At 28.4% G+C, this 23,332-nt stretch overlaps 1 protein-coding gene across 1 annotated transcript in view; it reads right to left on the bottom strand.

Annotated features, from left to right (window-relative positions):
• Positions 1–23,332, bottom strand: part of LOC117178899 (agrin) — a 221,242-nt gene that overhangs the window by 96,493 nt on the left and 101,417 nt on the right. The gene's annotated exons all lie outside the window — the stretch shown is intronic.

A 23,332-nucleotide genomic window follows, 5' to 3' on the forward strand; every position in this document is an offset into this window, starting at 1 on the left:
TTTTAATTTTTAATTTTGTTTTTGAGGATTAAAAGAAATACCACGCTGGCTGTCAAAAAAATATTCGTAAATATTTGTAAATCTTTTTTGGCTGAATAAATTTGGTCTCACTCATCCTTGTAGCTTGTTTGGTTTGTGCGCCAATACAATTTTTTTATTTTCAATGTTTTTTTTTCAAAAATAAAACAAAAACTACTTATCCTACAAAAAAGTAATTCCTGACAAATTTTTTATGCTTTTTTAGCTGCACAATTTTCGTCGATTTATCTCGTATCATATCTTGCTTTGTTTGACCACAAAATGGAGTTATTGCTTTTTTGATTCGTTTTTGTTTGCGATCAGAATCTGAATTTTCTATTTTTTTTAACAAAATTACAAAATCTGTCTAGACTGTATTGTAGGGCCTTGAAAAAGTAAAGTTTTTTTCTCTTGACTTTTCCCATATCACGCTTTATTTGGCTTCAAATGTTCATTTTCGTTTGGTTTTTTGGATATTGAAAATACTATAACTTTAGTAGTTTTTATTTGATCAAAAAAAGTAAAAAGGATAAATCATTCGTATTTTTCTGTACTAAAAATAGCTGTCGACAGAATTTTCAAATATTTTAAAAAAAAGTGGTCTTAAAATGTTTCAAAATGCTTTAACTTTTTAAAATTTCGTCAACAAAAGCTGGCTAATGAACTCGTAATTTCTTTTCATATCCTTATAAAGTGTGCCAAAGGGGAATCCAATCAAATTAATCCTTCAAATGTTACCGTCTTCACAGACTACAACGACAGCGACAACAAGGTCAACAGCGACGACAGACGGCACCGACGTAAAAACTATTTTTTCTGACCCAGGGAGGCCTCGTAAGGATGAGAATATAAAAAATGTGACCAAAAATCTATTAATAAAAAACAGTTTTAGTGGAAACAGATGAAAAAATCTTCGGAAAAAATGAAGTATAAAAAGTTTAGGTTTTAATCGTTGAATTTTTGTTCTAGAAACTTCATAATTTTTGAATAAACAGCAGTAACATGGCGGCTAATCTATTAGTTAAATGTCAAATAATGACGTAATTGAAAAGCAGTTTGGTGAAATAACATGTGTGCACTGATAATGTGAGCTCCGCTTTAAAAATGCACACGCTAAAGTCACATTTCAATAAAAATTTACAGGGCATTTAAGTCAAAGCAAGGCACCATACCCCACTCTCCCCTACCAAAAGTAATGAACAAAACGATTGCGTTGCTAAATGAGAAGTGTTTTATTGGTTAGATAATAAATCTCTAAGAACGAAGCATATTGGCCTCTAAATAATCATTACACGTAATGTACAAGTCATAAGAGATACATTTGCGCGGATTACAAAAAAATCACAACTGTTGCTCTCCGATGCACAATTTCATTTCCGTTTAACTCCATAGCTTAGCATTATTTTTTTAAATAAACTAGATTTTTATATGTGGCTCATGGACGTTTGATCTTACAGAAGAATTTGGTTTACTTGAACTTTCAGCATCATAATTGTGTATTGATTTTCTAGCAGGATCTAGGCCTAAATGAGCTATTGCTCGCTTCATCCTTGATTCCCAACTTCCATGGAAAAGCCTAAAAAGGTTGTCTGATTCGTGCACCTCAACAGTAAAGCCATTGAACATTATGCGACGTGGAATATCGCCGTCTAATGTTCCAATTATAAAACCATTATCCACTACATGAAAACCAGGAGGTATTTTAGGAGTTTCATGAGGTTTATCTCCAATGTCATATTCGACAATAATAGGAGGACGATCTACGGATGGACGAGAATTCCGGATCTGAGAACATAATACTGTAAAAAAATATGAATATGTGAATTTTAATTGAAAACATGTTATATTTATTTGCAGTAAAATGTTAATTCTTTTAACATTTTGGTATCCAATTTTCACTATGAATCGGAATCTTATACTTAAAAGAAGAGAAAGGATAGTCTACATTTTTGAAAATTATTTCATTGAAAAAATGGTGCTTCAACCAATTAATCGTTTTAAAAATGCCAAACAAACAACAACGGTTAAATCAACCTTTTGTTTGCTTCAGCTGAATTTATTTTAATAACGATTTTCTAATATAATCATTTTTGTTTGTTTATCATTTGGTAAACGATTAATTAATTAAAACACAGAACAATAATTACAAAAATTCTTAAATCCACGTAGGGAAACTCACATACTAAATGTGTATATATAAATTTGAGCTGCAACAGAATAATAGAAAAATGTAAGACTATTTTTACTTTATGTTTGTACTGATTTTCGTATCAACATCAAATCTTTATCATTAGGAATAATGCACTTCATTAAAGAATATTTACAAATGCTACTCCTTCATAGCAGAATATACTTAATGTTAGGGGCGAACTCAAATAGAGGTCAATTTTACTTGAAAACTTCTTCTTAAATTTTATGATACATATCTTATCTAATGAGTGAAAGGTTTGAACAAACAAATGGAAAGCTAATTTTGGTAGAGAAAGTTAAATTTTTTATTTTTCCTAGGTAATTGATTTATACCTGAGAGTTGCCAAAAAACTATTCATTTCGTTAGCGCTTCAGAATCAATATTTGACAATCCCCCCTGATGACAAAAGAAAGAATGTACAAAATTATTCTCATTTCTGCAGCTTCCGTTAAATAAATAAACATAAACAAAACTAAATTTAAAAACCCGCTTTTACATGATATAAGACTTAAGCTAAAAGGTTCGGATCACTGATTTTTCCTTATAGAAATTTTTATAAGTTATATTAAAAATACAAAATTGTACATTTACACACACACACAGGCACGTATGTATATATATTATACTTACCAACAGAGGTAAAAAAAACCGCAAAGTTTAAGGAGAGAATAACAATCTGCATTTCGACTGAGTCTAAGAGCCTGATTCTGGACGAACTTTGAAAAAATGTAAAAGATCAATAATTCAATAGCATAAAAATCAACAGTATTTATAATAGCCTTTATGACAGTTTTACTTTACTAAAACTATATGCTGATAAGAATCATATATTTATTCACAAAGCGTACTAATAAAAGTTGTATTTGATTTCGGTACAAATAGGAGTTTCACGCACAAACATATTTACAAACTGTCTTAAAGGACGTCATTGTCGATAAGAAAAATAATTTAAATTGTAATCGAGATGATATTAAAATGTTGATCAGAATGTAAATATTAATTAAGGATGGAAGTTGAAGAAATTCCAACATGTGTCGGTTACGGGTCAAATTGTCCAGTAATAAATTTTTGTGTTTCTTCAACCTTAATCCTCAGAATGGAAAGACTTCAACAAAATAATTCCATTTATACTTTCGCAATATTCTAAAGTAAATAAGTATGCTTTACTTATTCTTATGTAGGCCTAAAGGTTCGTATGATGAAAGTATCAAATGTTTGAAAACGGATACATCTTTTACGTAATGTACAGCCTATTATGTTCCACGGAAAAACTTTTGAATGGTAATAAGCGTTTTTCATATATGGCATATACTTGATAAATAGTCATGGAAAACATGTATCAAATAATTAATCGAAATAAGCAATTGAATAAAAAAAGGCAAAATTGAAGAAGCGAATCGAATAACTGGGCGAGCGCACGAAACGCGTATCAGGATTGTACAATTGAAATTTTTATCCTATTAACACTTTTGGAGAAAAAAATTATTTACCGCTTTACCTGAGTCTCGGAGAATCCGTACGATTATAAACGTAACTCGCGATATTTCCGAAACAAAAAAGAAAATGATTTGAAAGTGGTACATAACTGCTCTACGTACAAGCGAAGCCAATAGAGTCACTAAAACGTTGAAATATTTGTTTGTTTAATTAAAATTAATAATTATTTTATTACTATGTCGAATCTTTGACTTAAAATTTTCGACATGTGAGAAAGTTTTGAAAAACTTCCAGCAGATAAGTTCTGGACTAGACCATAAAATAAATTGGTTTGTTCACTCGGAACATGTATGTTTATAACTTTACAAGATGCGGTTGTTTGAATCGCTACGCCGAGTATACGCGCCGCCAGCTCTGCTACGGATGCTCGAAGCACGACGATTCTTTAGCGAATTGTTTATTTTCTCTTCTATTTTTTATAGTTCTTTGATTCTCATCTTCATTTTTCTGGAGTTCAATTTTATCATTTTTGATACAAAGAAAGTAAACGTATTCGTCAATTTTTCCATAATAAAATAAATTCATCATTATAATAAATATTATGTAATAAATGAATAAATAAATTAACTGATGGATTAATGAACGAATCAATATATAAATGAGTAATTTGAATTTGTTACCGTTGAATATTTTCAGAATTCTGCTGTTTTGACGACGTTTCTTACTTGTTTACTTTTTTTTTTATCACTCAAGAACGTTTTTTTCCACAAGTAACACATAAAGACGTTCGCCGAGTCTTTTATCTACGAAGGAGTTACCAACAGTTTTTGCGATTTGGTACTTATTTATAAATTACGTAATTGTTCACTGTATACAATGGCTTGGTTTAAACAGCCTCAAAAAGTACGTAAACGTTCAAGAAACGAAGATTCTTGCAATATAAACGTAAGAAAAAAACCCCGGAACAAGATAAATATAACGAAACTCAATTATCTCATCAGAATTTGAACTCAGTGAGAAAGAAAAAAATTTATTATATTTTATAATATATAATATTATTGTAAGATAATATAATATTATAATGTATTCAATACACTAAACAGTTATATTAATGAAATATTTATAAAAATTTACTAAATAATTTATGAAAATTCATTGTTATAACAAAAATTACAAAAATGTCCCTATCTAGAAAAATCTCTTCAAGCGGTTATGTATTATGTAGACCGTCTAAACAAAATGTAATTAAATTAATCAATGATTGATTGAAGTATCATTAAAAGATTCTGCAAATTGTTATTTTATTTTTTACTTATTAGAAACACATTTTTTCCCGAAAAAAGTGACAGATAAGAAAATGTCCATGCTGCGAGTACTCGTAGCTCAGCTGCCGACACCGGTACGAGTACTTCGGCGTGGCAGTTTAAACAATCGCATCTTGCAAAGTTATAAACATAGCTGGTCCGAGTAAATGGAAAAATCTGTTTCATGGTATAGTTTACAAATTCTCCGCTGAAAATTTTTCGACACTTTAATTGGCTCCGCTTGGATGTAAAGCAGTTATGTACCAATTTTCAAATAATTTTCTTTTTTTGTTTCGGAAATATCGCGAGTTAAGTTTATAATCGTATGGATTTTCCGAGACTCAGGAAAAGCGCTAAATAATTGTTAACTCCAAACGTGTTAATAGGATAAAAATTTCAATTCTACAAAAAATTTAATGAAAAACAATTTTCGACCTCACTTCGACCGTTTGGACAATCGTTATCCGCGTTCACGGCGCTCGTCCAGTTGTTCGTTCGGTATCTTCAATTATGAATAATGTTAATTATAAAATAAAAGATTATATTAAAAATTGTAATACATTAGCAATGAGAAAAATATTATTGCGGTCCTACGTTGACTGCAAAAAGATTACTATTGACAAATTTCTAATGTCCAAGCCAATCTGATTTTCGCTAATTCCTAAAGCTTTATTTTAAGCTGCTGTTAAATTATTTTTAGTTCGATTGCACCTATTGTGAATCTACAATTATTCAATGACCTATCTTAAATGCTACTTAGAAAAATAGATGCATGAAAATTTTGTATTAACATTAAAATGTGGAAATAAGAATAATTGCATTTTGAAATCAAAGAATTTTTATTGATTTAAGATACAAAGTTTTTTTTTCCTAAACAAATAATTTTCTTAATCTAATACATAGTGTCCACTCAGCACCCAAAATATTGCACAAAACGACTATGTTCCTAAATAAGAAGCTTTTTAATGGATGAAACAATAAATTTCTATAAAAGAAGAATACGTATTTCCCTGTCACCAAATCAATCCAACACCCAATAATCATCACTTTGATTAATCTCATCAAAAACCAAAATGAAAGTTTTTTAAAACAATATTTAATCGTGAAAGTTCGATCTGGAATTTTAATTTAATCTAGCTTTATTTTTGAATAAATAATTTCATTTCCATTTAATTCCATATCATTTTTTCACATAAACTAGTTGTTTCTTTGTGGCCCACGGCTAGGATATTCTCTATAATAATATTGACGTCTCCAACTTCCATCAGAATTTTGGCGACTTGGGCTATTAGCAGTATCTAGGCCCATTCGATGTATAGCTCGCCTCATCCTTTCATACCAATCATTGCCAACGAAAGCCCTAGGGTAGCCAGATTCGTGTATCTCAACAGTAACGCCACGAAGAGTTATTTGACGGTAGTGATCGCCGTCTAATGTTCCTATTATAAAACCATTATCTATTATAGGAGTACCAGGAGGCATGTAGGGTAATATATCAGGTTCAGGAGCAGGAATATGAACATGCTGCCTGTTGAGTTGGAGCTGATAACTCAATCCTGTAAAAGGAAAGAAAAGTAGGTGAATTTTGATTAAAAATATAAATTTGATAAAATTTTTCACACTATTTTATTGAACAGATTAGTATATGATTTCAACTATTCATCGGAATCCTGCTGGAAGGAAAAGAATTTATCACCGGTGAGTCAATGTTTTTTAATGTATTTCCCATTTTTTTTCACAAATCATTTTCTAGAAGGTCCGTTTTAAACCCAAAATGTAAACATTTTGAAACATATTCTGATCGCAAACATAACCTTTTTTAAAATGTCCATTTAACAAATCTCATGAATTTGCAGATTTTTTTCTTTTGCAGTGATTGCAAATCATTAAGAAACTTCTTAACCCATTAGCTGCTGGCGGTACCGTATGGTACGGTAAAAAAATTCTGTAGCTGACGGGTTAAGCCTGATTGAAACTTGATGCAGACACGGTTCGACATTTTTAGCTATGTCACAATTTGAAAGCGAGGTACTAAATTCGAAATATTTTTGCTTTGTTAAAACTTCTAATGTGGTATATTCTCTTTAAAAGATCAAAGGTATCTTCACTAGAGTTCATTAGACGCAAAACTTCATAATATTTTCCAGGGTTTTTCAAAAAAATGTCTTTCTTCTTTTTTAAACGGTTAATCATTTTTCGAAGTCAACCGTTTTTTTCGTATTTTGTATAGTTTGAAAACCACATTGCATTTTTTATTTTTTATTTGGGTTTGTCAATAAACAAAACCAGAACTGTTGATCAAAAAAGGCTGGGTAGTGGACTTGAACTTTCTTGTTTGGTACTTAAAAACGGGTTCAAGTTTTTAAGTCCAAAATAATCGAAACCCAGCCCCTAATATGTGTATCATCTACTTACCAATAGAGTTAAGAAAAGCCACGAAGGTAAAGGAAAGAGTATCAATCTTCATTTTCACTGAATAATGGATTCTGATTTTGTACGAACTTTACAAGTACTGTAAAATATAATGAATTCTATACAAAAAATGATCACTGTATATACTAGAGCTTATCACATTGTAAAAAATGTTGGAATTCTTTGATTTATCGTCTTGTTTTGCAGCAAGGTGTAATAATAAAAATTCTAAAGTATCTCTGCAAAGACCGTTATATTTACAAAAAATTTATTGAAGTTAACACTAATTAGCATTTCACATTTACTCGAAAGTCATATATATATAAAAATAATATTTGTTTAAAAATTATATTTCGTTATTGTTTAATGACCGAGCATATTTGCAAAATGTCATAAAAAACGTCCTAAACAACTTCAAAAAATAATTGAAATTGTAATCGAGGCGATGTTAAAAAATGTTAACCACGGCACAAATAACGCCTAGAAATAAAACATCTTCGAGAAATTAATCAAAATTTCAAAAATAATCATTTGTTTGACTTAATTTGACTCAAAACATAGTAGTTTAGGTCTTTTGGAAGTGTACGTTTAACGAAGTACAAATTGAGTATGTCATAATGGACAGTTTCAGTATCCTAGTAGGCACAAATTTTCATAATGTCCAATCGAACATCTTGAGAAAGTTATTTATTTCCATTTATTTGGAATTTAGACGACTGGAACTTTCAGCAGAATTTTGACGATTTAAACTTCCAAGAGTATCTAGGCCCATTCTATGTATTGCATGCCTCATGCTTCCTTCCCAACTTCCACTAAAAACCCTAATAAAGTCTGATTCGTTTTTTTGCAACAGTAAAGCCATTGGCTAATATGCGACGTGGAATTCCGCCGTCTAATGTTCCAATTAAAAAACCATTATCTGTTATAGGAATACCAGGAGGTATTACGGGTAATATATAAGGCAAGGTTGCAGGTTCAGAATCGGGAATACGAAAATGTTGTTCGGGATGACGGGGATTCCGGAACTCAGAACTTAGTTCTGTCAAAGAAAATATGAATATGTGAATTTTATTTTAAAACATAAATTTAGTACATTTATTCACAGCGACTATGTGGTCAATTTTTTAAAGATTTTTTTTACTTTCGTAAGTCGTACCACAAGTCGAAGCTATGATTCAGAATTCGAGAAATTCTTGAATTTTTGTTTAAAGCTTCTCCCCTGGTATATTCTCTTCAGAAGATCAAAAATACACTTATTAGGAGCCATTCGACGCGGACTTTTATGAGCTTTTTAACAGTCGTTTAAAAAAGTGTATTACATTTTTCAATGAGTAATTACTTTTCAAAGTCAATAGTGATTTTTATAGTAACGCTCGAGGTAGCTGTATATTGTGCGGTTTTACTAAAAATTAAAATGTTGTACTTTTAACGTTATTTTTCACGATCAAAATGCAAACAATGGTTCTTATCAATTGCCAATAATAAATGTTTAGACCTTTTTAGGTGCAAACTTTGTGTGTGTTTATTCTTTTCGTATCTTGCATAGTTTGACCACTAAATGGAATTTTTTAATTTATAGTTCTTTTCCAATGGGTAAAACCAGAACCATTGATAAAAAAAGGCTGATTAATGATCGTCGAGATTTAATGAAATCTGCGATAGTCAGTTTGGATCATTGATTTTTCCTTAGTGATTAGTATAAATTATTTTAGTATTAGAAAATAATAGCAGGGATTCAAATAAAATAAAGGGGTATTTTCTTATATTTGCCAATTATTTCTGTAAATTAATTATAATCCACCTGAAAAATATGCTGTTAAAATTGGGTTTCTTCCAAGTTTTATGTCAAAAGAAACGGAAAGGAACGTAACGAATTTCACTTTACGTTTTGTTTCGTTCTTTTCTGTACAAAATGTAACAACCACATAATTTTGACATTATTAAAATTAATTTTTTTTCTGAAAAAAGATCTTTTCCATCGCTCCGCTGGGAATCGGGCCACAGAACTTCGATTGGCTGCAGATGCTTTTCCCTTAACCTAATAGAGAGATCACAAGAAGAATCCTTTTTCAGAAATGCACACATTATTTTTCCAGGTGTTACAAGTCAAATTTTTCTAGATCTTTTTCTGATAAAAAATGAGATTAAAAAATGTTTAATTGATAACTCAATCTCATAACTCCGTCTTCGTAGCTTCATTATTTTTTAATACTTTTTTAGATTGAACTTAGTTTTAAGCCAATTTATTTTTTATGTATCGAAATAATTGGATAATATCCAGAAATGCCCCGTATTTTCGTTCGAATCTCTGAAAAATAAAGTTTTATACTATACTTACCAATAGAGTTGAGAAAAACCGCGAAGATTAAAGAGAAAATAACAATCTTCATTTTCACTGAGTAGAGGAATCTGGTTCTTGACGAATTTCACAAACAGTGTAAAACATAATAAAATCTATCTGAAAAATTGCCGCTGTATATATATATTGGGCTCTATCACATTGGGAAAATTATTGTTCTTCGATTTACTGTCATATTTTTCAGTAGAGATCTTTAAATTGAAAATATTTTTTCATGTCAAACAAATTTTATGTAATAATTCAATTTTATTAAATACCCTATTTTTTCGAACCGGATACCATAGTGATTTTTTATTGAAGTAAGTACTGATTAGTATGTTATGTTTACTCGCAAGTCACACTTATTAAAAATTATAATTGTTTTAAAAATTGATTTCGGTATAAAAAGTCGTTTCACGCACAAATATATTCATAAACTGTCATAAAAAACGTCATAGTCGACTTCAAAGAATAATTCAAATTGTTTTTTTACTTCGACCCTCAAATTAATTTATAATTAAATTACGTTAAATATAAATACATCGTTGAGAAATAATTTTTAGGTCTGGCTTAATTTCAATCAAAATATAGCCGTTTAAGTCTTATGGAACTTTACATTTCATGAAGCGTAAGTGGATTATGCTATAATGGATATTTCACATCTTTAGAAAAATTTATTTTATTCATATGCCAAAGAACATTTCTAGGACGTTCCAATATCGATTTTTTTACCTTTATATGACAAAAATGTTTTAGGAGGGTTTAATACCTTTTTTCTTTTTTTTTGTCAGATTAAGTATTTATAATGAATAATAAACAATCAAAAGTTTCTGATTAAATTCGGTAAACCTTCAGAAAGAATTTTAGACACATTTTCGCAATATAGCGCAGCAAATAAGTAAATTTTATTGCTTCTTAATTGGGTCTGAAGATTTGTACGATAAAAGATAGTATCAAATATTTACAAACCAATCATTATCGGGTTTTTTAAAATCGTTTACTAAGTATATAACCTATATTAAATTATATGGTTCAGAAGAACATTGAAACAGAGATAAGGATTTTGCAACTGTGGCATGTACTTGATACATAATCATTAAAAGCAGATGTTAAATAATTAATTAAAATTAACTAACTGTTACGTCTTAAATCATATTTTTATCACTAATTATTTATATGATGGATTAATTTGTAAATCAATTGCAACTGTTCAGAATCTAAAATTACTTAACGACGATCCCTAACTTTTTTTTTGAATTATGTAAATTCCAGGAAACATTACTTACATTACTGACAACAATTTCCATAAAATAAAAAAATTTTAGCCACTCCTTTTCTACACTTAAAAAATGTATTTTTCAACGAATTAAAAAAATTGAAAATTTTTGCTAAAGAATAATCTGCGGTACGTCCCTTTTTTTATGTTTATTAGCATCATGTGTAGCATTCATAGGAATCTTGAGAAAATTCATAAAAATTTTAAAGATTTCAGATATATAGTGTTTCAAAAAATTATCTAAAATATTGATATAAATTCTTTTCTACTTTTTTTTGAGATTTTTAACCAATTTTATTAAATATTTCAGTTAATTTAGAAGATTTTAAGGGGTTGGAGAAGTCTTGAAGAAATAAATAAATTTTTTATAAATTTTCGAAAATCTTTCAGTTTTGAAATATTTGTAATCTCTTCAAAACTCGTTAAATTCATATATGCATATCTTTTAAACGGAATCAAATTATTCTTAAAAACCTTTAAAAATCTTTGAAAATTAAAACAATTGTCTGAAAACCTTCCAGATCTCGAGATCTTCAAAAAACTTAAATTATTTTTGAAATTTCTTTAAATCTTCATGGTGTTTAATGTTTAGAAAAGTGCCTTAGACTATTCCAAATTTTTTTGACAATTATTAACATTTCTTTATCCATACATGACGTTACACTTTCAGAAGAGAGGAACGGGCAACTTTTGACGATTTTTCTGTATCAACAGAAAGTTAAATAGAAGGAATGGGGTGGGGTGTCGAAAATAGTAGCGTGGCTTCATTAATGGATTATGCATAATCTTTGAAATATTTTTAAATCTTTTAGAATAATCTCTTAAAATTAATTTTTCAAGATAAAAAATAATTTAAAACTTACCTAATAATCATAAGAACATTTTTTTAAGCTCTTGAAACTTTTCAATCTTCTTAAAAAGCTTCTGTTTTTCGAAATTTCGAGTAAATTATGTTTTAAAAGCTAAATAACGTAAAGGTTTGTCATGTGTTAGCTAGTAGGTCAAAAATGTTTGTTTTTCTCTCAATTAAATATAAAAAATTAAGTACAACAGACTCCTTTTACAAAAATTTATCGAATTTTTCAGATTTACCGATTTTGGAACATAAAGATTACAGGGTTTTCTTGAATATATTAATTATCTGTATTGAATATTAAAATAAATTAATAATACTAAACAAATAGTAAATAATTATTTAGATTAACTTCTAAAATCCATGAAATTAAATAACAATTCAAACAAAATGTTATTTTTGTTTTATGCCTGCTTTAAATTCAATGCATATTTAACATATTAATATTTTAAGTGAAATCTATTTTCACAAGAGTAGTGAAAATGTTAAGGAGAAGTTTGATATGTATAAAAATAAAATACCAGTACTGGAAAATTAGTTTTACTAATGAAACAGCATTTTTACATAATTTTATATTGTAATTACAAAAAACAATAAACACGCTTAAGATAGTCTATTATCATCTTTTACATACCAATACGATCACCAAATTCTATTTCAAATTGAAAAATAATCCACAGTATGAGTCACACGTACCTGAAACAAAAAACAAATGTACACCTTAGTATTTAGTAAAATAAATTTTTTTTTTTAATATTTAAGATATAAATCTAAACTTATTTTATTAAGATATAAGTTTGAATGAAGCATATCCCATAATAGTATTTATTCAATTTCCCCACCATTCCTCATCTTATACGATTTTTCCTTAAATTCTGACGTTGTAAAGCAGACATTCTCGGAGTTTTATACAGGTCAAATTATTTTTGCGCCCGTGAGTACATTCTTCGAAAAATTAAATGTTTTCATACTTCTTTTTGAAGTTAAATAGTTTTGGTGAGAATTTTGTAAAATTCATCGTTCTCTGTAAAAAATACGAAAATTTAACTTTTTGAAAAAAAATTTTTGTAAAAGGTGGGGTTTTTGATCAAATGTATTTTTAATTTTCTGAGAAAAACCGCTGTAACTTGGTAAGTATGGAATATTTTATTAATTTTTCAACAGATTTTGATATAGAAAAATTAACCTAGTCAGAGGCATAAACAAATTAAGATATCTCAATTACCCTAAAAGTTATTAAGGTTTTCAAAAAACCTGTATTTTTTTTAAAAACCGTTAAATTTCTTTTGAAAAACAACATATTTAAGAGACGAATACAGATTTTATTTAATGATATTTTAATACTAATTCTATTATATTATTATAAATAAATACCGCTTTATTTTAAGCTACTGTTTGCTTAGTTTTCAATTTAATTAACTGCACATTTTAAGTATCTATAGATGTTAAGTATGTATTGATTACCCAGTAATCAATTTTACAAAGATGCTAAATTAAAGAAATGGACGCATACAAATTTTGTATACCTAACAGAAAAATCTGGAAAAAAGAATAAGTGTATTTTCAAGTTAAATAACTTTTATTGATTAAAGATACAAAGTATCTTATTTCTTTAAAAAAAATGCTTTTCCTCATCAGAAACATATTTTTCAATTTAGTACCAAAGACGAAATATTGCCGCAGTACACATAAGTATACAAGTAATGTTAGATACATTTGCTTTGTATAAAAAAAATACAACTGTTACACTGTAATACCTATTTCTCTATTATCCAATCAATCAGATATTCTAAATTACACATTAACCAAAATTTTGATTAAATTTGTCAGAAATTAAATTGATAAAACATTTTTTTAGATAATATTTTATAGAGAAAATTCGATCATGAACTTTAATCCCCCGTGGTAATGTCAGGCAGTCCCGCTCTACCAGCACATGGTTACCCCTCTAGTATTTTCCTAATTACCTTACCCGGGAAAACCTACATTCATGGAAAAATAATTTAGAAAACATTTTTGCGAGTATAAATTATAACTTCATGGAAAAAGGTTTTCGCAAATGAGGAAAATACACCAAGGATAATCGTGTTCTGGTTATGTAGGGCTGCCCCTGTCATTACGACAAACTCGTCCTGAAGCAGGCGCGTGGACGAATCGTGGACTACCCTGTAATTTTTAATAAATATTTGTATTTCCATTCTCTTCCATATTGTAACATTATTCAGAAGAATGCCCAGAAGAATTTCGGTGACTTGAATCTGTAGGAGAGTTTGGGAAACTCAAACTTCCAGCAGAATTTTGGCGTCCCGAACTTTCATCAGTATCTAAGTCCATTCGACGTATTGCATTTCGCATCTTTAGGTGCCAATCTCCAATGAAAAGCCTAACAGGGTAACCAGATTTGTGCACCTCAACAGTAAAGCTACCAAGAGTTAACCGGCGTTGGATTCCGCCGTCTAATGTTCCAATTATAAAATCATTTTCTAGTACATGGGTACCAGGGGGAATGTAGGATGTTACATGAGGTTCAAGTGTACGTTCAGGAATAGGCACATGTTCGAGAGAAAAATTTCGTCTACTTCGAATATCAATTTTTTCAATTTTTAGGCCCATTCGACGTATTGCTCGATGCATCCTTTGGTACCAATCTCCAATGAAAAGCCTAACTGGGTGCCCAGATACGTGCACCTCAACAGTAAATTTGCCGAGAGATATTCGACGGTAAATATATCCGTCTAATGTTCCAATTATAAAACCATTTTCTATTATATGAGTACCAGGAGGAATGCGGGGTGCTGGAATAGGTCTGGATTCAGATTCAGGAGCATGAACAGGAACATGTTTCAGATTATTTTTCTTTCGGATCTGACTACTTAAATCTGGAAAAAGCAAATACAAATACATGAATTTTAATTAATATTATCGACTTTTCATTCACAATCACAAATGTTTTCTTGAAGAGATTGATATATAATTTCAACAATGTATCAGAATCAAAATTGTATCGTTTTTTGAAAAGGTTCAGATCGGAATCATAACACTTTTTCAGAGGTCGAGTTAGCAAGTTCCGTCAATTTGCAGATTTACATTCAAGGACACTCACAAAGCATAAATATAATTTTCATAATAATCAACTTATTGATTATAAATAATTGATTAAACAAAGATTTTCTTCAATATACAAGCTTCCCTACTTCATTTTTATTTCCAGCATAAATAAATACAGTGAAACTCTTCTATAGCGTCGATTTTGGGGCTGACGGTGGGTGGGAACTAACTCATTATAGCCCGCTCCGCTTTTGTTTGTTCACGCTTGAGTTACTACCGCAGACCCCGCGCACCCCGCACAGTTCCTGTTACACCAACATGCGGCGAGGCGTCGATTTTCGGAAGGGCTATAGAAGGGAGAGATATTTAAAGGTTTCACTGTAATTTCATAGTAGGATAACCGCCTTAGCAATTTTTTTCTACAACAATCGGACACTTAAATATTTGTTTAAATAAATTGTTTATACAATAAAGACAAATGTTTACAACAAAATATATTTAATCTACATATATTAGGGCAAGAAGATTAATTTTCTACAAAAAAATGGATTCTGAACGAAATACTAACATTTTCAAACACAAAAATTAAATTTTAATCCAATCGTTGGATTTCAAACCAAAAACATGAATTTTTTACACAAACAGACAAATTTTGAACAAAATATATGAACTTTCAAATATAAAGAAAATTTTATCAAAAAATAGAATTTAGTTAAATTTTCAACCCAAAAAATGAATTTTTAACAACAAGAAAATTTCAACTGATGAGATTTTTTGCGAAAAAGAAAGACGAATTTTCAACAAATTTTCAACCTAATAGTTGAATCTTTATGTGAAAAAGAAATTTTTTTACTTAAAGTAAAATAATTAAATGTTCAGTTCAAAAAATTCATTTGCAAACAAATAAAATAAATTTTGCACGAAGTAGTTACATTTTCAACTCAACAGATGAATTTCCAATCAAGAAGACCCTCTACCAAAGAAATACTTTTCACAACCAAATAGTGGAATGTTGTACTAAAAAAGATCTGTTTTCAACATAAATTCGAATAGTTATTGATTTAGTTAAAATACCCAATTTTTAATCAATAAAAACGAACTTTCAACATTATAGTGAAATTGTCCACTAAAGTAAACAAATTTCAAATAAAATGATGAACTTTCAACCAAAAAGATGAGTTTTTAATCATAAAAAAAAATTTCAACCAAGTAATTGAATTTTTAACAAAAGAAATGGGTTTTTAAAAATTGACCAGGAAGAATAATATTATCACGGAAGAGACGAATTTTCAACCTAATAGTTGAATGCTTGATCAACCATGGAGTAGATGAATTTTCAGTTAAAAAGATTAATTTTCAATCAAAAGAAAACATTTTGCAACAAAATAGTTGCATTTTAGGCATCGAAGACAGATTTTTTATTTAAAATCAAACATTATGTACTAAAAAAACGAATTAAAAAAATTATTTCCTCTTTCAACTAAGTAGTTGATATTTTATCCAAAAAGATTAAATTTTAAACCAAAAACAGTTTAATTCATCCAAAAAGAAGAATTAAAAAAAGGAGTTGAATCCTTCATCAAAAAAGATAACTTTAATCCCGAATAATAAAATTTATCGCAGTTTGTAATATTACCAAATTTTAAATTTGTCGAATAATACAATTTGCGACAAAAAATTAATAAAATAAGTTGATCAAAGAAATGTTAAAAATTTTTTGAATGTATTTTTTTTTAATTGTAGTATAAATCTAAAATAACAATAATTGAACAAAAAAATCCCAGCGAAATTTTTTTAAAAATTTGTATAGCAGTTTTTGAAATAATTTCTCTCGTTATAAAAATCTTGTTCATGTATTGTTTTTTGCATTAGGAAATGTCTTTTCAATTGATATTATTTCCAGTTTCTAGAATGCGGGAATCTTTAAATTTGCTATATTATAAATTGTTCTAGAATTTTATTATTCGAAAATTTTTCAAGTCGGGATTTTTATCTGTGAATAATTTTATATTTTATGAATTTTTTTATTTTGAATCTTTTCTTTCTTAGGAATTCTACAGTGTCGAATTATTTATTTTTCATGATTTTTTATTCTTTCCAAAGAAATAGAAACAAAACTAAATTGATAAATCGGCTTAAAAGGGATCTATGCAAAAAGATTCAGATCACTGATATTTCTTTTAGTATATGATAATAATAATTTCAGTATTAAAAAAGAGTATTTATGTCACACTTACCAACAGAGTCGAAAAAAATCGCAAATGTTAAGGAGAGAATAACAATTCCCATTTTTACTGAATGAGTAGATGAGCCTGATTTTTGTCGAATTTCAAAAACAGTGCATCACACGACGAATTATAAATGAAAAATAACATATCTTATCACATCGTAAATTTTGGAAGATTAAACATTTTCATAAGAGGCACAGTAAAAAGTGATGTAATTCTTTTATTTGCCGTCTTATTTTGCAACCAGAGGTAATAATTTAATTCTTCAGATTGTCCCGTATGTATTCACGGGAACAAGATAAATTTACCTTGTGACAATAACGTGCGGATAAAGCCTCTTTTATTTATTCGAAAGTCCCGCTGATAAAAAAATGGTTTACTTCTTGATTATATTTTGGCACCAGAAATCGTTCTATACTATAGTATTAAGATTCATAGCAACAATAAAAAGTTTCTGTATTAGAATATTTTTCAAGATTTTAGATAAGTCCAAGTAAAATTTCAACAAAAAATTCAGTCACAAAAGAGAAATTTTTAATTGATACTTGAAAAAAAATGATTTTGATTCATTTTTAACGAGCTGTATTTTTAAACAAAAATTCTGAAAAAATTTTAAGAAGAAAGTTTATTTTTAAACAAAAAAGAAGAATTAAAAAGAGTTAGTTCCCTAACTAATAAATAAATATTAAAATTTTTAATTTTCAGTTTGAAATATTTTGAAACCCTGAAAGACTTTTAGAATTCCGGAATATCTTTTAACTGACTTAAATTGTTCCTCAAAATAAAAAAATTTCCTTAAAATCTTCCCGATTTTTCTTGACATTTTATTAATCTGTTGAAATATTTTGATATATTTTTTCTTTTTTTTTAATGGCAATAAAACCCTTCAAAATCATTCAAAATTGTCCTACGTCTCATTTGATATTTTTTTTTAAACTTCTAAACTTCTTAAAAATAATTTCGAATTTGAAAATATTTATTAATCTTTTCAAAAGTTCTATGCATTCTAAATTTCTATTAAAATATTCCCAATCTTTTCAATACTGGAAAAACAACAAAACTGCCTTAAAATCTTCTATCTTTACACGCTTTCAATTGCTTTTGAATATGTTTAAAGCTTCTAGATATCTCAGAAAATTACTCAAATTTGTAAACAAAAATGTTAAACTGGTAAAATTGAAAAACCTTGTTTTAAAATCGTTTACATTCTATTTCGAAAATGTATGCAATTATTTAAAATGTTAAATTTTTCCAATTATCTCTTACAATTCGTTTTAAAAAAACCATTGTATATGTTCCTGGCAATCTTAAGAAAATTTATTTATTCTCTTCAATCGTTTAAAATTGTTTAAAAAGCATTTTTTTCGAAGTCTTAAAAAAATCTACATTTTGTTTTAACTTTATTGAAATTTTTTCAAGATTTAAGTTATTTTCGAATCTTCTTAAAACATCTAAATATTATTTCCCCATTCAATCAACCATCACTTTGACTACTCTTATCAAAAACCAATTTGAAAAATCATTTGTTTAAACAATATTTTAATTTGTAAATTCGATCTAAAAGTTTACTTTCACAGCTTTAATTTTTAATAAACAATTTTATTTTTCATTCTTTTACTGGCGATTAATTTTTCAAATCGATTGCGACGGTAGTCAAACTATAAAATCATCTACTATTTAGTCGGACATAGGCCATTTTTGGGATAAGGGAACTGTATATAAAATTGACAGAAAAACAGCATTTATCTCGACCCTTTTTATGAACTTTTTATTTTCTATTATTCATGTTCTTTTTAAAAAAAGTTGAAACTTTTGCATAATAATTCGATCCATTAGGTTTCAATTAAGTGTATTAAAATTTTATACGTTTTTGCAAATTTTTGGAAATGGAAACGAATCCTCAATATTTTTCAGAATTTCCGATCCTAACTATTTAATGTAACATGTGGCAGACAGTTTAATTTACGGTTTTTTAAAACATTTTCTGCACCAAACGTTAAACATTATAAAATGTCTTAAATCCATGCAGGTCGTTTGCTCTTAATTTAAGTGCATTTCTGAATTTAAGGTGTAACATTTGTACAAGGTATTCTTGTTTGCAGTTTAATGTTAGCGATTAAGTTAAAATTTTTAATGTTTCAATCATTTTTACTGGGCCTAAGTTACCTCTACAAAGTATAATGCCATTGAAAAATGATATAACAAGCTATGTTAACATATGCTCACAGTTTAAATACATATTTCATCAAAACATATTTCTGCTTGTCCAACTTTACATCTGCCGAGGCTGTAACTTTTATCACTTTTATTTTGCCCTACACTGACTTTATTAAATCATTTTAAGTTTAGGATTTAAAAATGCTTGTGTTGCAGATAGTTAATGATTATAGACTGAACATTAATTAATTTATCTACAAAATTTGAATTATCTGGCGACACTATTTGCCGACTATTATCAATAAGGCACTGTAAAAAGTACCTAAATTCAAAGATAAACTCAAATTCAAATAAATTTCACTTTGAAACTTTACTTAAATCAAGATAATTTTCAGCCTGATATAAGTCTCTTCTGTTAAATACCAGGTGTTCCAAAAGTATGGATACCCCTGAATAACTTTCAAGGATCGCATCCTACAAGGAAATAGTTCTGACAAAAGTTGTAGGGTTTGGTTCGAGGAATCTGATAGTGACCTCGATTTTGACTCCAAGGTCATTTTTGAAGGTCGTGCCAAGTTCAATATATTTTTTAAAATGGGAACCCCTATTTTTTATTCCGGCAATGAAAAGAGCGGAAAATTTTACACTCAAATCTGTATTTTATCCTTGGGTCAAAATGACCTCAAAAATGATTTCTAAAAAATGTTGACCTTGAAACGACCTTCAAAAATGACCCTGAAGTCAAAATCAAGATCACCATTAGATTCCTTGGATACGAGTAATTTAAAGGAATCTGTATTATCATTAGACATAGTTACAATCGATCAGTGTAGATATCTTTTTCACCACGGAAAAAAAGAAATCAACCTATCGATCAACTTAACTCTTCAAATAACAAATTAAAGGTAAAGGATTCTGATTTGCGAAAAACTTCAAAAAACCATAGTAAAGAACGAAGAATGTTATATAAAAAATTACCGTTATACATTTGCCCTCATCACATTGTAAAAAGTGTTTTCATTTTTTTTCGTTTACTTTTTAAACTAAGGGTAATAATTTAATCTCTTCAAAGTCTATTTGTTTGAGCCAGGAACTATGGTGATTTTTTTAAATGAAGATAGTGCTGATTAAGCATCTAATATTATTTGCAAATCGCACTGATAAAAATATTATTATAGTTCTATGGCTAAAGTGTTTAAATAATAACTGACAGTGTAGATTTTAACTTGAAGTTTACTTTTATAGCTTGAATTTTAAAAGTACAATTTCATTTTTTTTATTCCATAACCGAACATTATTTTTTCACCAATTCCTCTGTGCGCGAGTACTAGGTGGCTGACGACTACGTGTATTTTCAAGAACATTATTGAAAACCTCTGGATGAATTGCTTGCTCCATCATTAGGTGCCATCGTGTATAGGATATAGTCCTCATAGGGCGGCCAGATCTGTGCATTTCAATAATTTCACCATTCAAGCGTACTGGATGCCAAATATTACCCTCTACTGTTCCAATTAAATAATTATTCACTATTATTGGGTTACCAGCTAAAACTACGGGTCTTGCAGGAGGTGGAGGAGGTGGAGGAGGAGGTGGATCTTGGTTAGCAATATGTGCGTTTTGTGCGTTACGCTCGGGATTGTGAATCTGAGAACTGAAATCTGCAAAAAGAGAAACGAATGTAAATTTTAATTTAAGATGTCAATTACTTACAGCTTTTCACAGTGACGTGCTATTATTATTATTATTATTATTATTATTATTATTATTATTTGTTTTTATTAAACTTTTACTCGGGTAAACCCGGCGATACATCATATCCACGGACTGAGTCAAGTGACTGATGAGATTAGAATGTTATAACTTAATTTAAATAATTTAATACGATGGTTGAAACCTCCTGCGATGATGTTGTAGGTATACAATTACGAGCGGCCACTAGCTTTGGAGGTGACAACAGTCACCTCTGGATGCTTTGTTAGAGCTACCATCTTTATTATTATTATAATTATTATTATTATTGTTATAAGAAATTATTTAATCCTCATAACTGTTTCAGGACAACATCGTACGCATGGTTTAGCCATTTTGTATCCTTCTGGTAAGCTGAACCCATTGATCCGAAATATAAATATTATTTAGTATCAAACAAAATATAGTTTATCCAATGAAAAGTCCTATATAAACTTTAAATGACAATTTCTTTTTCATTCTTTAGTCCTGATCTCGTATTGAAGCAGGTGTGAGGACAAATTGTGGGCTGCCCCTTTTTCAACCCAAAATACTATCAGAACAGGGGAAATAGGGGGGTTTTTTTACGAAAATAGTGGAATAAGCTATATAATTAAATTTTGAAGCAAAAGAGACGAATTTAAAAAAAAGAACTGTGACAACATGTAAATGAATTTTTAACCAAACAACTGATCTTCTATTTAAAAAGACGAATTTTTTTGTAAAACAGTTGCATTTTTAACCAAGAAAGGTGAATTTTCACCATAACAATTATTTTGAACACGATTATTAATTTTTCAAATAGAAGGATTAAATTTTCAACAATATGATTAAATTTTTAACAAAATAGTTACATTGTAAAAAAAGTAGTTGAATTATCAACTAAAATAATTAATCTTCAAAAACAAAATTGAAAAAAAATGAAGTTCAACTTTTAAATAAAGTAGTTGCATTTTGAATGAAAAAGATTAATTTGTAAACAATAAATAATATTTGATATTTCAACTAGAAATAAACTTTAGTTTTAAATAAAAAACAGTCGAAATTGACCAAAATTGTCTTCTTGCATGTACATGGGACCGGAACCGCAATATTTTCTAAAACTTCCGGTTCGACCCAATCCATTGGATTTCTGCTTTTGATTTGATTTTTACTCCACAACAAAGTTCAGATATGTAAAAACAATTCTTAGTTACTTTTCTCAAATTCAAAGGAATTAATAATGTTATAAACATATTTAATGAATAATTGCATATATTAACAATTTAACGCTCTAAAAAATTCGATCCTTTAACAAAACTGATACAAAATTTGGAAGAAAAAAAATAATATGTATGATTTTTTTAATAACTGATATCAATAACTTAACATACTTAAGATACTTAACATTATCAAGTGTTAAGTATTTAAATAAATTCGGTAAACAAATATAGATTTTGATCATTTTTTAACTGGCAGATGTAGTTTTTTCAACGAAATCAATGTTCAATGACTTATGACAACCGTTTACTTATGATACTTCATCAGCCAAGCATAATTTATTACTTTTATACATTTGTTTATGAAATGTATTTAAATAATAACGCGTATTCTTTCTTGACAATGTCTTTTCATAAATAGAGTCATTTCTAAGTCACTGCAGTCGATTTTGTAACAAAAAAACAACATCTATTTGTTGACAAGTTATCCAGTTAAGAATTTGTTTATAAATTATTTGTGTAATTAAAAATTTCCATCTGTTATTAACAATTTGTACATGTTATTTGTTTTTGACAAGTTTTTTAAAATCATTTTTGTTAAATTAAAGAAGTCTTTAGAGCGTTAAATGGCTAAAATGTGCATTTTTTGTTTAATTTTTTTAAAGCACTAACAATTACTTTGGAAAAAATGGTAAGTGAGCATTTTTTTATCGTATATCCTGAAAAAAGTCAAAAATAGAGGCTTCAAGTATTTTTAATCCTGAAATACCACTATGTAGTTTCAAAAGAATGATACAGTTTTTTTTAATATCAACTTTGTTGTCAAATAAAAAAAAATAGGCACGCACAAATTTCCTTGAAATTTATTTAATGTTAATTTTTAAAAAGTTTAAATTTAAGTTCTAGAATAATTTCTCCAAGAAAATTTCCTTGAATTAAATAATAATATTCATTGACTCTCAGTCAAAGAAAAGCTAATTTGATTCCAAGAAATTTCTTTTGATTAAAAACAAAACTGGTTAAAAAATTTATTTACATCACTGAACATCATTGAATTTAAGTATATTTATGAATTTAGGCATTAAAATTTTTATGCTACATATTATTTTTTACAAAAATGTATGCGAATTAATTAAAATT

The sequence above is a fragment of the Belonocnema kinseyi genome, chromosome 8, assembly GCF_010883055.1.
Source record: "Belonocnema kinseyi isolate 2016_QV_RU_SX_M_011 chromosome 8, B_treatae_v1, whole genome shotgun sequence".
Lineage (NCBI taxonomy): Eukaryota > Metazoa > Arthropoda > Insecta > Hymenoptera > Cynipidae > Belonocnema > Belonocnema kinseyi.